The sequence below is a fragment of the Cicer arietinum genome, chromosome 3, assembly GCF_000331145.2.
Source record: "Cicer arietinum cultivar CDC Frontier isolate Library 1 chromosome 3, Cicar.CDCFrontier_v2.0, whole genome shotgun sequence".
NCBI classification, from domain to species: domain Eukaryota; kingdom Viridiplantae; phylum Streptophyta; class Magnoliopsida; order Fabales; family Fabaceae; genus Cicer; species Cicer arietinum.
In genome coordinates this window covers 38359256-38374155 of record NC_021162.2, presented here as the reverse complement: position 1 = coordinate 38374155, position 14900 = coordinate 38359256, and the positions used below count along the sequence as shown (strand labels likewise).

General features: G+C 31.2%; 1 long non-coding RNA gene across 3 annotated transcripts in view; it reads left to right on the top strand.

The window, feature by feature from the left end:
* Window positions 1-6570: 6570 nt before the first annotated feature.
* LOC113784777 (uncharacterized) overlaps window positions 6571-14900 on the top strand; it is a 9978-nt gene continuing 1648 nt past the window's right edge. Inside the window, exons 1-4 of one of the 3 annotated variants that reach the window (XR_012162267.1) lie at window positions 6571-6890; window positions 9486-9610; window positions 9685-9830; window positions 9918-11998. This is a non-coding gene — a long non-coding RNA (uncharacterized lncRNA). Of the gene's footprint in view, window positions 6891-9485; window positions 9611-9684; window positions 9831-9917; window positions 11999-14900 lie in introns of those variants that run through there. The other 2 variants (XR_012162266.1, XR_012162265.1) reach the window with 2 other exon arrangements.

Genomic DNA, 14900 nt, shown 5'->3' with positions numbered 1-14900 from the left:
CTAAAAGTCTAACTTTAAAAATTCAACAAACCTTGAATATTCGAGAATTACTATTGCTAATATAATGAATTTTACACTATTTCAAAATCATGACGAACATCATAATTTAATCTCAAAAGCAATATAAAGACATTAATCATTTAGATACAATCATCAATACTTTCAAGTGACTTAAAATTAAAATTCACGCTTTACAATCATTTTGTTTTAGCATTATAAATCACTAATAAATTCTTAAAATCTAATACTCTAACGTCAAATTAAACTCTAATGAGTTCATGATATCTAAATCAATCTTTTCAAACAAATATTTGAACACGTTCACGATTCAATATTCACATCAGCCCCTCTAAACCAACATAACAACAAATCATTTTTATTTTCTAAAAAAGGTCACGTAGTAAAATATGATGTAAATTTTCATCTATTTTAAATATTACATAAAATCAAATCAACAAAAGTTCAACTCAATTTAATTTCTTTAAAATAATCAAGAGTAATTCAAACAAAAATTATTTACATTTTACAAAATAACTTAACATTAATTCCTTCAAATGTCATTTTTTTTTATAAAAAATCTAAGGTCTAACAATTTCTAATATTCAAGAATTAATATTATTAATAATATGAATTTCCTAGTATTTCACAACTACTACTAACATTATAAATTGATGTCATTGATCACAAATTTAATAAAGTCCTTAAAGGCAAGACCTATCAATCAATAATTAGTATTACGTCGATTAAATTAACAAATTCAAAGATATAGCTAGTCAATTAAAAAATTATTAATAATTATCTACCATAACAAAAAGCAAATAATCAAATTTAGAAACACAAGCCACAAGTCCAATCAAAAGGTAATTAACGTAACCATGCCAACAATTCAAATTAACTCAAATCTTAACAAATACATAATACAACAAGAACAAACAAACGGTTAATGATTAACAATTATCTTCCAGGAATCATGTATTGCAATAGAAAAATACATACCACTTAACACAAGTATAATAGGTAAACATTTCAACACTTAAATGGGGGTACGGGTCAACACAATTGACACAAGGTTGACAATTCTAACTGACATATAACCCACTCGGCCTGATTGGACAGACCTGCTCTGATACCACTAATGTTTCACCCTAAACCCCAAAATAACATATATAATAATTTATACTAGATTTTTTTTTTGTAAAATTCGCAGCGGATAGAGAAAATTAATTTACAAGGAAATAAAAACTTTTGTAACTAATTTAGGATGTCACATGTAACGCCTAGTTACGTGGGTATAAAAACTGAGGTAATAATGGAAAATTTTCAAAATTATATAAGAGAATAAGGTATTGTAATAAATAATGAATTGTTCGAAAGTAGTATTGTTATGAAATCTCAAAATAACTCCTTACAACTGAAAAATCTTTAATAATTAAAATATCCAAAATTGGGCAATTAATATTTAATCCCGAAATAAAGTACGATGTAGACATTATGTCTACTTATTCTTGATCTACTAACCTAATCGAAGGAAATCACTCTTCTCAAGGGAGGTAGGACTTCTCAACTTTCACAGTCCTGAACGGTCTCAGTAATTGAAAACAACACTTTAATGAGATACTAAATCCCAGTGAATAATACACACAATTTTAAAACAAGTATTGTTCTCAGCCGGAGCGGTAACCGGAAAAGTCATTCATGGCACCCGCCTAATTATTCTTTCGGAATATTCATGATATAACTAAGATTTTTCTATAATAACCAATTACTTCCAATAATTAATAAAAACTCATCAATTAAATTAACAATAATCCACATCTATCATAATCAAATAAATCCAATACACACATTTATTATGTAGAAAGTAAATCGATCAATTCAATGATGAAGATATACTACTTATGCAAAGTGAATATTATCAAATCATGTGGAGCACCAGCTCATCCAGTGTGGGGTACAAGACCCATTTGTGTGGAGTTTAAACTTCATCTCATTGTGGAGTTTAAAACTCATCTATATATGGGGTACAAGACCCATTTGTGTGGAGTTTAAACTTCATCTCTTTGTGAAATTTAATACTCATCCATGTGGAGTTTAAACCTCATCTCTTTGTGAAGTTTAATACTCATCTTTATAAGAAAATACAATTCAAAATAACTGTAAGACCCGTAATTTTAAAGTGTACTTTATGTATTTTGTGTATTTTGGATTTTGGCTCGGAGGCTTTTAAGCCAAAGTTAATAATATTTTGGGAGTTTATAATCAAAAAGATATTTTGATTCCTATTAGAATTTCTCGTCGATAAATAAATTGAAATTAACTGCGATGAACAATACTCATCCATGTGGAGTTTAAACCTCATCTCTTTGTGAAGTTTAATACTCATCCATATGTGGGGTACAAGACCCATCCGTGTGAAGTTTAAACCTCATCACTTTGTGAAGTTTAATACTAATCCATGTGGAGTTTAAACCTCATCTGTGTGTGAAGTTTAATACTCATCTATATGTGGGGTACAAGACCCATCCATGTGGAGTTTAAACCTGATCTCTTTGTAAAGTTTAACACTCATCCATGTGGAGTTTAAACCTCATCTCTTTGTGAAGTTTAATACTCATCCACGTGGAGTTTAAACCTCATCTCTTTGTGAAGTTTAATACTCATCCACGTGGAGTTTAAACCTCATCTCTTTGTGAAGTTTAATACTCATCCACGTGGAGTTTAAACCTCATCTCTTTGTGAAGTTTAATACTCATCCACGTGGAGTTTAAACCTCATCTCTTTGTGAAGTTTAATACTCATCCACGTGGAGTTTAAACCTCATCTCTTTGTGAAGTTTAATACTCATCTAGACATGCTGTTTTTGCCACTGACTTACTGTGTAGTCGAATACAGACTGCTGTATTCGAATACATTTTGCTACTGACTTGCTGTGTAGTCGAATACAGACTGTTGTATTCGAATACAGACATGCTGTTTTTGCCACTGACTTACTGTGTAGTCGAATACAGACTGCTGTATTCGAATACATTTTGCTACTGACTTGCTGTGTAGTCGAATACAGACTGTTGTATTCGAATACAGACATGCTGTTTTTGCCACTGACTTACTGTGTAGTCGAATACAGACTGCTGTATTCGAATACATTTTGCTACTGACTTGCTGTGTAGTCGAATACAGACTGTTGTATTCGAATACAGACATGCTGTTTTTGCCACTGACTTACTGTGTAGTCGAATACAGACTGCTGTATTCGAATACATTTTGCTACTGACTTGCTGTGTAGTCGAATACAGACTGTTGTATTCGAATACAGACATGCTGTTTTTGCCACTGACTTACTGTGTAGTCGAATACAGACTGCTGTATTCGAATACATTTTGCTACTGACTTGCTGTGTAGTCGAATACAGACTGTTGTATTCGAATACAGACATGCTGTTTTTGCCACTGACTTACTGTGTAGTCGAATACAGACTGCTGTATTCGAATACATTTTGCTACTGACTTGCTGTGTAGTCGAATACAGACTGTTGTATTCGAATACAGACATGCTGTTTTTGCCACTGACTTACTGTGTAGTCGAATACAGACTGCTGTATTCGAATACATTTTGCTACTGACTTGCTGTGTAGTCGAATACAGACTGTTGTATTCGAATACAGACATGCTGTTTTTGCCACTGACTTACTGTGTAGTCGAATACAGACTGCTGTATTCGAATACATTTTGCTACTGACTTGCTGTGTAGTCGAATACAGACTGTTGTATTCGAATACAGACATGCTGTTTTTGCCACTGACTTACTGTGTAGTCGAATACAGACTGCTGTATTCGAATACATTTTGCTACTGACTTGCTGTGTAGTCGAATACAGACTGTTGTATTCGAATACAGACATGCTGTTTTTGCCACTGACTTACTGTGTAGTCGAATACAGACTGCTGTATTCGAATACATTTTGCTACTGACTTGCTGTGTAGTCGAATACAGACTGTTGTATTCGAATACAGACATGCTGTTTTTGCCACTGACTTACTGTGTAGTCGAATACAGACTGCTGTATTCGAATACATTTTGCTACTGACTTGCTGTGTAGTCGAATACAGACTGTTGTATTCGAATACAGACATGCTGTTTTTGCCACTGACTTACTGTGTAGTCGAATACAGACTGCTGTATTCGAATACATTTTGCTACTGACTTGCTGTGTAGTCGAATACAGACTGTTGTATTCGAATACAGACATGCTGTTTTTGCCACTGACTTACTGTGTAGTCGAATACAGACTGCTGTATTCGAATACATTTTGCTACTGACTTGCTGTGTAGTCGAATACAGACTGTTGTATTCGAATACAGACATGCTGTTTTTGCCACTGACTTACTGTGTAGTCGAATACAGACTGCTGTATTCGAATACATTTTGCTACTGACTTGCTGTGTAGTCGAATACAGACTGTTGTATTCGAATACAGACATGCTGTTTTTGCCACTGACTTACTGTGTAGTCGAATACAGACTGCTGTATTCGAATACATTTTGCTACTGACTTGCTGTGTAGTCGAATACAGACTGTTGTATTCGAATACAGACATGCTGTTTTTTTTTGCTGAATGCTGAAACAGCCTTGTATTCGAATACAGAGATGCTGTATTCGAATACAACAATGTTGTTTTGTTAAAAACTTCATTTCTCAACCTTGTTTATGCATGTTTGGCATATGGAAACCCTTTTAAGGTGCATGCTTAGTTGAAAGGTTATTTTGAGCATTTAAAATCTTAATTGCTATGTGTTAACTGTTATTTTTTTGGTTGGTGACCCTTTACAATTATTGTGGAAATCTGGGCTTTGCCCTCAGATGAGAGTCAGGACGGTCCTACCGGTTCGTACCCTACGGACGGGAATGGAGATGGGAACGCTTGACTGCAGTTACGTTAGGAGGATCTCACGGGGCGCGTGGAGATACTCAGGGTGTATAGCTTTTTGGTAGGATGATCAGATTAGGATGACGTATAGGGACTAGGTGTCCTTCTTTTTGGATTGGAGTATTTTTAGTTTGGAAAACTGTACTTATACTAATATTGTCAGTTTGACTTTTTACTTGAATGGGTTTCATGTACCATTTGTTATTGTGTAAATGTTTTGGATTTATAATTGGAGAAACTTTTCCGCTGCTTGTAAATTATAATGACTCAATTATTTATCCAAAGGCATTTCTTTATTTATTTCTCTGTTTTAGTTTAATTACTTTTGAAAAAAAAAATACACCCTCGCTTTGAAAATCGGGGTGTTACAATAACTAACTACTTTTCCATCCCAAATTCTCAAAATAAATGTACCATGGAAGTTTAAAGGGTGTGATTACTCACCTATATGTGGGGTACAAGGCCTATCAATGTGGAGTTTAAACCTCATCTCTTTGTGAAGTTTAAAACTCATCAATATGTGGGGTACAAGACCCATCTCCAGCACACACAATCAAAATCATTCATATTTCTAACAATCATATTTGTAAAATCATATTTATAATATAATATTTCATTTGAATATATAATAACAACGATCATTCAAGAAAATAAAATAAAACAATCTTTTAAAGAATATACATTTAGGTTTGAAGAAAAAGTACAAATTCATCAATAGAATTGAAACTTCCAAATTATTAGTTACTAGATTTAGACCAGCAAGAAGCATTGGAAAGTGTTATGTTGTGTATTTTATTGAGTAAGGATTTTAAAAGACTTCTTTTTGTGATGAAAAAGTCTTGAGGTATTCAATTAAGACTTTTTACAACTTACGAAAAGTATGGTGGTATATAAAAATCTTTCAAATTTAATGGAATCTTTTGAAAAATAGATTTCATGAGATTTTGTTTGACTTTTTAGTTAATTTTTAGTAGGAAAAAGTTTTTTCCTACAACATGAGATTTCCACGGATTCTCATTTTTTATTTATTTCATTTACTCTCTCTCTCTCTCTCTCTCTATCTCACTCTCTCTCTCTCAACATGAGATAACTTATATTTTTTATTTATTTCATTTTTTAAAGGGTCATATAGCGCTTTCATATGGTCTTTTAAAGCACTTTTTGTAAAAGCACTATCGTTGGGTCAGGATCTTTAAAAAAATATGTTTGGACGGTTGCTTTAAGGCTATCCTAAAATTCTACTATAAATCTCATTTACGGTTTTTTGTTGATCATATCAAACGTATCATTCCCTTTTTGTAAAAATAAAATAAAATTAATTTACACTACACCAAAATTTAAAGAACTATACTTTAATTATTTTATAAAATCAATCCTTCCGTAAAAAAAAGCATTCTCTTTAATACTTTTAATGCCTAATATCAAATAAAAAATAAATGAAAAATATGTTATTTATTTATTTATCGAATAAATATGTTATTATATCACATATTTATAAATATTTATATATTAAATATATTTTTATTTTTTTAACAATATATAATAACAAAGTCTTTGATTATAGGAGAAAAAATGTTTCCAGCGCTTTTCCATTAAACGCTGTTATAGAGACATAGCACTTTCGTAAGATATTTTAAAGCGTTTTTTAAAAGTGTTGTCATATGGTCATCTCTTTTAAAGTGCTTTTTGAAAGAAAAAAACCGACGACATATGGTCTTTATAGTTTTAAGTATATGCAGGTAAAACTGAGAAATTCTGCATTGTTCACTACAAACCCTCCTCACTGCAATTAGTTTCTTCAATGTGTTGTTCACTCTCCCGACACAACCCTTCCATGTGAAACCCATAACCCGTATCTCACGGTCTCCCTGTGAACCCTTCTCTGTGCGACCATCACCATCGCAGGTGTCGCTGTGTCAGGTTCTGTTTCAACATGACTTCACCATCGCATGTCAATCATTCTCATCGTAAGTATTGCTGTGTTAGTTTCTGTTTCAACATTTGTTACCTTGCTAGTTATCGCTAGTCTTCTTGATTTATAGGGATATGTTTCAACATTTTGGGTACTGTTAAGGTTCTGTCTTTTTGTTTAGGGTTCTGTTTTTTGATTTATCAATAACTCAAAATTTGAGGGTCCTGTTTCTTGATTTATCAACAATAGATACCAATCTCTATGAAACTATCCCAATGACTCAGTAACTAATACTATTAGTTACAATTCTGTTAATGTTTTGGGTTCTGTTATTGTTAGGGTTCTATTAATTACAAATTTTTAGGATTCTGTTATTGCTCCTAGTTATAATTCATTATTTCTTTTAATGTTAAATTAATGATAATCTGATTATTGTTTCTAAGTTCTCTTTATTTTGGGGTACATTAGATATTGTGCATACATCTTTGCTTTACACGGGAATATAAAGTAGTTTCCAATTCCAAAGGCAATGAATTTTCATTTCTTACAAATAACTTCATATCAATTATCATGATAAAATAGAAAGAAAGCAATAAATACTTAAATTTCCATAAATCAATTTACAAGGTATAATACATATATACAATCAATAACTCAGTTCCACTATGATGACACTTTATTCTTCAAACTATATCTCACATATGTCTATACACCCTACTGAAATAATACCCTATTCATTCAACTATTTACACTACTACCATGTCCTATAATAATAAAGAATAATCACACAATACATGTATAAAGCCAACTACATGTAAAATAATACCATATTCTTCCTTATTTACATAAAGAATTCACCTTCCATTTATCACATAAGCTCTGCAGGTTCTATATATGCACCACAAATAAGCATGTTTGTCCATGCATCTAAGTTATGTATATCCAGTGAAGGCTAAGCTATTAAGCTTTTGAGGTTGTATGATTGAAGTCCATTGATCAAAGTTGTAGGAATTGTACCCTTTGCTTAAATCTATCTCAAGTCTTTGATTCACATCATCAATTTCTCTTGCTAAATTTTTTATTGAGGACAACATAAAAGTCCATCTCATTATTCTCTTCATCGGCTTTTCGCTCATGCGGATTAAACAATCCTTCGGTCGCAGATGATAAAAATTGTGCTCCTATTATGTTTAAGTTTTCTTCATACAATGAACCATTGTATATAAGACATTTTCTTGATGTGATGCATATTGAAAAAAATGTATTTGATAGTGTTATTGGTACGTTACTCAATGTTCCAGGAAATTCTAAGGATGATGTCAATGCAAGATTGGACTTGATCGATATGGGAATAAGAAATGAATTGGGTCTCGTAAAGAAAGGAAATCGCAAATATCTATCTCGAGCCGCTCATACTCTATCTAGAATGGATAAAATTGTTTTATGTAAATTTCTTCATGAAATTAAAATTTCAGAAGGATAGTTTTCAAATATTAGAAATTTATTTTATAACATAGCTAAAATATCACATTAAATTAAAGTTTTCTATAGACCCCACTTCAATTTTAGAGAGATTGAGATGACTAGCAAATGACCCGAATTTACATGTCTTTTCTTACATTGATTATGTAATTAACAACTACACATTTTATACCATAAAACAAGATGATCAAACCACTATGCAAAATAGTGGAGTCACTCTAGTAGCTGAAGCGAATCATATCTCAAGTGCTAAAGAAAAAAACTCAATATATGCAAATCCATCATATTTTGGGGTTATCGAGCACATATGGGAGTTAGATTACACAATGTTTCGTATTCCCATCTTTGGTTGCAACTGGGTCAATAATAATAATGGTATTCAGATTGATGAGTGAGGGTTTTTGCTTGTTGATTTTAATAGTGTGGAAGACAAAGATGAGGCTTTTATTTTAGCGTCGCAAGCTCAACAAGTGTTTTATGTCTCTGATCTTGCCGATGATAAATGGTCAATTGTCCTATTAACCAATAAAATAAGTGATGATAACAATAACGATGAAAATGTATGTAATGATCCTTTCTTTGGGACATCACAACCGCGTGAAATTGAATCAACTAATGATGGTTTATATCTTAGAGATGACCACGATGAGAGAATTTGGATTAATCCATCTTTTCCTATTGTTAAGGGATAAACAAATATGAATCCCACCAAGAAAAGAAGAAGGAAATCTTAAGGTGTTTAAGTTTTTTCTATTTTCTCTATTTGCATTTTAAAGTATTTTTTATTTTTATAATAATTGCTATGTATGTTTAAATTTATGATTATGATTGATTGATTGATTTTCAGTTGATAATACTAAGTATTACAATTTAAATAACTGTCTAGTGAAGTTAATTACTATTGAGTACCTGTATAAATCACAACACTTATAAATTATATGTATACTCAACACGTTTATATAGCACAAATTGTTCCTAATGACTAAATGGATAATTACTTGGAATTATAAAAGCAACACATATAATTTATTAATCTACTTTTATAATTCTTATAAATTACATCACACATAATTTCTTACTTTTGCCATACTTGTGCCACTATTTTTGTTTATTAATTTTTTTTATCTGCTTGTACTGCTTTTATAATTCTACTATGTAAAATTTGTAGATAAATGGATTCCGATGATGATTGCGTTCGTCAAAATGAGGAAAATGTCTAAGCAAGATGAAGTTAAGTGTGAGACTATTATGCATATGGTCATCAAAGCAAGATGTAGTTGAATTAAATTTGAGGTATACCATACTTTATTTAGAATTTAATTTTTTATTATTTTTGAAAGCATGCACTTACTCTATGAGTATATTAGGTAGGATTGAATCGAAGTGGTCAATCAATTGAGCCCAAAAATTCCATGATGGTGTAGTTGTTCATTAGAATATCCCTATTACAATTGATGATTGGAGATATAAAGCTTTTAATGATGCTAAAGATGTCATGTGGAATGATATAAAAGTAACTTTTTTACTCCACTTATTTGTTAGTTAGCATTTTTTCCATTGAAATACTTTTACTCAAACTATTTCTTTATTTGGTTTGCAGTCGGGTTTTAACGTTGATGATGTGTGAAAAAATTATGAACTTAGAGTTGCCGGAAAATTACATAGAGGATTTAGATCTCACTTGGCAAAGTACTACTTAAGAGATGCTGATGGAAATTTGAATGTCGAAGCTTCGAAAATATATAAACACTACATATCAACTGAAGAGTGGAGCACTTTCGTAGCTAAACGTGCAGACCCTATTTTTGTGGTAATATTAATTTATTAGCGTGTGTTTTATTCATATTTTTAGTATATTTTATTTACACGGCCGTTATTTTTATATATAGAGTATAAGTACTGCAAATCACGAGAGAGCGTTAAATCCATGCATTAAATCCCTTGCATCCATTAAGTCCCTGCATTAAATCGTCATATTTTGTGGAAGGAGACTTGTTTGAATAAGGATGGACTAGTTGATAATGAAAACATTCAACAAGTGATAGAACAATGTGTAAGTATATTATCACTTTAGTTATTTTTTATTATTATTGTCTTTTAAAAAGGATAATAAACTTATCTTTTTAATACTACATGTATGTTAGGAGAATCTAGAACAATGTTCATCTCAAGAGGAGATTCTACAACTTAGTTGCAGGGACATACTTGGTAAAGTTTTTAATGTTCCTGAGCATTCTAGCCATGTGAGGGGCAAATGATTTGGCATAACTCCAAAAAGTTTTTTATCACATGATAAGCATACAAATCCATCTAATGAGCAAGTACTAGATGCGCTGGAAAATCTAACAGAACAAGTTGCATATTTGATGAAAAATGATAAGGAAAATAATCTTTGTAGTGTCAACATTCCTCGTAAAAGTCTTCCAGAAGTAATTAATTACTTAATTAATTAAGAAATTCATTCTATCTAATTGTTTCACATACTAAGTACGTGAATTAATTTATGTATTAACCATTGATTTAGGGTGTCTCATCTTGTGTGCTTTATTTATCTTCCCCTACTTATTGCATGGTTGGAAAAGGAACATTATACAATACTTTGTAAGAAATATTACACTATAATCCGATCAATGTTGGCTACGTTAAAGTTTCACCTATGATTGCTTTAGAATGACTTGCACATTTGCCTATACCTAACAATGATGACACTAGTGCAATTCCATCATGTTATGTATCTAGTACATTTCCTTTTAACTGCAAATAATTTAGAGGAATGCTAGTTTCATTTTCTTCTGAAATGCCATCTTGTTGACAATAATAATTTAGAGGAACGATGATTTTTCCAAAATAATTTAGTTTTACATTTGTTTGGATTCCTACAAATTCTAAAGGGAATGATAAGAAGATTCAGCTTTACAATGAGTCAGTCACTTCACCAAAAAAGGTTTGATATATACATCAACTGTATATGAAATGATTAACTTACTATAATAACTAACAAACTGATCAATCTCATTTTTTTTTTCAGATTCAAGAAAAAGCTATAGAAAAGGTTAAGAAAGTTGAGTCAAAAAATAAATTTGTCACCCCGCAAATTCGTGGTAAAATATTTATTCAATCACTAATTTATTTAGTTTCACATTTTCTAGATTCCTACAAATTCTAAAAAATTGAACTAGATTTTTTCAGATTCAAGCGAAAGCTATAGAAAAGGTTAAGAAAGTTAAGCATAAAAATAAATCTAACTAGTTCATGGAAAATCAACTGCTTCTCCTAAAATTAGTCATCCAATCCTTTCTCGATTTGGTACGTTAATAATGTTTCAACTTGATCCAATTAGAGCAAAAAAATATGTTGTTGATCTACTTGTGGAAAATAAAGAAAATGATAAGTTGTTTCTTCCGCCATATAATTCAGGTAATCACATATTCTTTATCTATATCTTGTTTAATTTATGATACTTTATCAGTTGTAAATAAATTTGTCAACCAAATTTTTGTTGTTGTAGGCAAAAGTGGGTGTTGTTTGTCATCAATGTCACCTCAGAAATTATATATTATTTAGATCCATTGCACGATTATTTTTTATCTTCAACCCCATATTTTTTAATAAAAAATCAACAACATTCATCTTTAACCCTAATTTCTTAATCTTCAAATCACAAATTCCCACTTCTGATCCAAACCCAAAAAACTGTAATCTTTCATTTTTCTTACACCATACTCTAAATTCTTAGAATAAATGGACATATTGTCTCTTCACATTAACTTGCACCAATTTGAAAATAAAAAATTTGGATAAGGTCTTGATGATCAAATATTTATTTGTATAATTTGTTTTTCCTTTAGAAAATTTGTGCAAAGGTATATTGATGAGGAAGCATATAGGGGCGGGGGGACTCAACAACATCACTAGATTGGCATTTGGGAAAATATTTGTGAACTCAGAAGGTGTAATGGATGAGCAAGGAATATAATTTAAGGTTGTAGTATCAAATGGGTTAAAGCTAGGACCATCTCTAGCTATGTCACCGCATTAAAATTTTTAGGGTTTGGACATATATTAGAAATTGTGATTTGAAGATGAAAAAATTGGGGTTTAACGGGAAGGTTGTTCAGTTTTTCTTCATAAAATGATTAAATGAATTAATAAAATATATTTTAATTTTAAATATTAAATATTGTCTAGTGACCAACAATTACACGGTCACCGTGTGCCACTTCATCCAAAATTAGACATATCACCATTTTTTTACTAAAAAAGATTCATAAAGGACTTTTTTAAAACTTGTTAGAATTTTTAAAATGTGTTTGGTCATTGCAAAATAATCATATTTATCTGATAGTGTTTTACAAGTTGTATATGCTCCAATGGGTGCTACAGTGTCAAAGCATAAGTCAAGCAACATCACATGGGCTCTAATAAATGTTTGAAATAATAAATATGTTTTACTTATATACTTTTTAAATTTTTGTTATTGAACTTAATTATATGCCTTTAAAATTTTATTTGCAATCAATGCATAACTATATATTGGCGTACATGTTTTATATTATAATGCCCTCGTCAAGATAACAACATAGATTGCGGGTACTATATTTTGCGATTTGTAAGACCCATAGTTTTAAATTCTAAATTATGTATTTTGGTGTATTTTGGTATTGAACTCTGAGGCTTTTTAGCCAAGTTATTGATATTTTGTGAGTTTAATGTCCAAAAATATTTTTTGATGCCCCGATTAAAATTTTTCGTCGATAAATAAATTAGATTAAGTACGGTGAATCTTTTGTCGAAGAATAATTTATTTATGTTACGAAGAATTTAATACCGTGCACTTTGGTTAAAAATATCTCGGGTTACTGAAAATTGCATCTGTCAATTGAGTTGCGACGAAAGTAGATATTTTTATCAAATAGTTTGAGAGGTTATGGGTGAAATGGTAATTTTAATAAATATCTAGATATTTTTAGATATTAGTTAACTTATAGTTAATATATATAAAAATATATATATGTTTGGAAGGAAAAAGAAAGGAAAAGGAAATGAAGGAAAAAGAAAGGAAGGAAAAAGAAAGAAAGGAAAAAGGAAAGAAAACAGAAAACATTTCCTCTCCCTCTCTGTGTAAGACCCATAATTTTAGATTATACTTTGTGTATTTTAGTGGATTTTGGTATTGAACTCGGAGGCTTTTTAGCCAAAGTTATTAATATTTTGGAGTTTATATGACCAAAAAGATATTTTGATGCCGATTAGAATTACTCGTCGATGAATAAATTAAATTAGCTGCGGTGAATCTTTACGAAGAATTTAATGTGTTATGGGTGAAATGGTAATTTAACAAATATCTAGATATTTTGAGATATTTGTTAAAAGTAATTATTATATATATATATATATACACACATATTTGTTTGGAGAGAAAAGAAAAGGAAATAGAAAGGAAAGAAGGAAAAAGAAAGAAGAGAAAAGCAAAGGAAAGAAACACAAAGGAAAGAAAGAATTTTGTGATGGTGTGACTTATTTGTGATGGTGTGGAAAAGAATTTTGTTAGGGCTAGAGTGTTGACTTAGGGAAAAATGAATCTAAGGCTTTATGGGTAAAATCTTAGAGTTAGGTTTTGGTGTTATTGATGAATGTTTCGCGGAAAATGACTTTAACTCATTTGTGTATGATTTGAGTAAATGAAATTTGATGTGTTTGAGTGGTATGTTGTGATGATTTGTGTTAATCGTGTTTGACGTGTTCATAATTGATGCTTATGAAATTCGAGACGTGAATTGGTGTCAATTGTGATTTAGTTTTGATAATATGTTTGAGTTGTTTTGTGTGGAATTTGAAAACCATTAGGGTTAAATGAGTATTAAGAATGAGGAATCTCTTAATGTCTTGTTTACTTAATGTGTGTTTGTGAAAATCGTTTAAGTTAAATGAGTATTAAGAATGGGGAATCTCTTAATGTCTTGTTTAGTTAATGTGTGTTTGTGAAAATCGTTAAGTTAAATGAGTATTAAGACTGGAGAATCTCTTAATGTCTTGTTTACTTAATGTTTGTTGTGAAAATCGTTTAAGTTAAATGAGTATTAAAAATGGGGAATCTTTTAATATCTGCATTTGCTTAACGATTGTTGTGGATGGAGTCAGTGTATGCTCATGCATTTCATTTTGGTAAATCGTGCTGACCCGTGATAGGTGGCACCTCGATAAATAGTACTTTGGCCTGTGATAGGCGATACGTTTACGATTTACGCTTTTTAGTAAATCGTGCTGACCCGTGATAGGTGGCACCTCGATAAATAGTACTTTGGCCTGTGATAGGCGATACGTTTACGATTTACGCTTTTTCTTTTAGTAAATCGTGCTGACTCGTAATAGGTGGCACCTCGATTAACAGTACTGACCCGTGATAGGTGGTACGTTTACGATTTACGCTTTTTAGTAAATCGTGCTGACCCGTGATAGGTGGCACCTTGGTAATTGGTAAAATTATGATTTACGGCCCTTCAAGGAGGGTTTTGGTTTGGGATTCCGAGTCCATGCATTTCGGCATATACGCATCGCATTAGGGTGCTTGGCACGCGAGTCG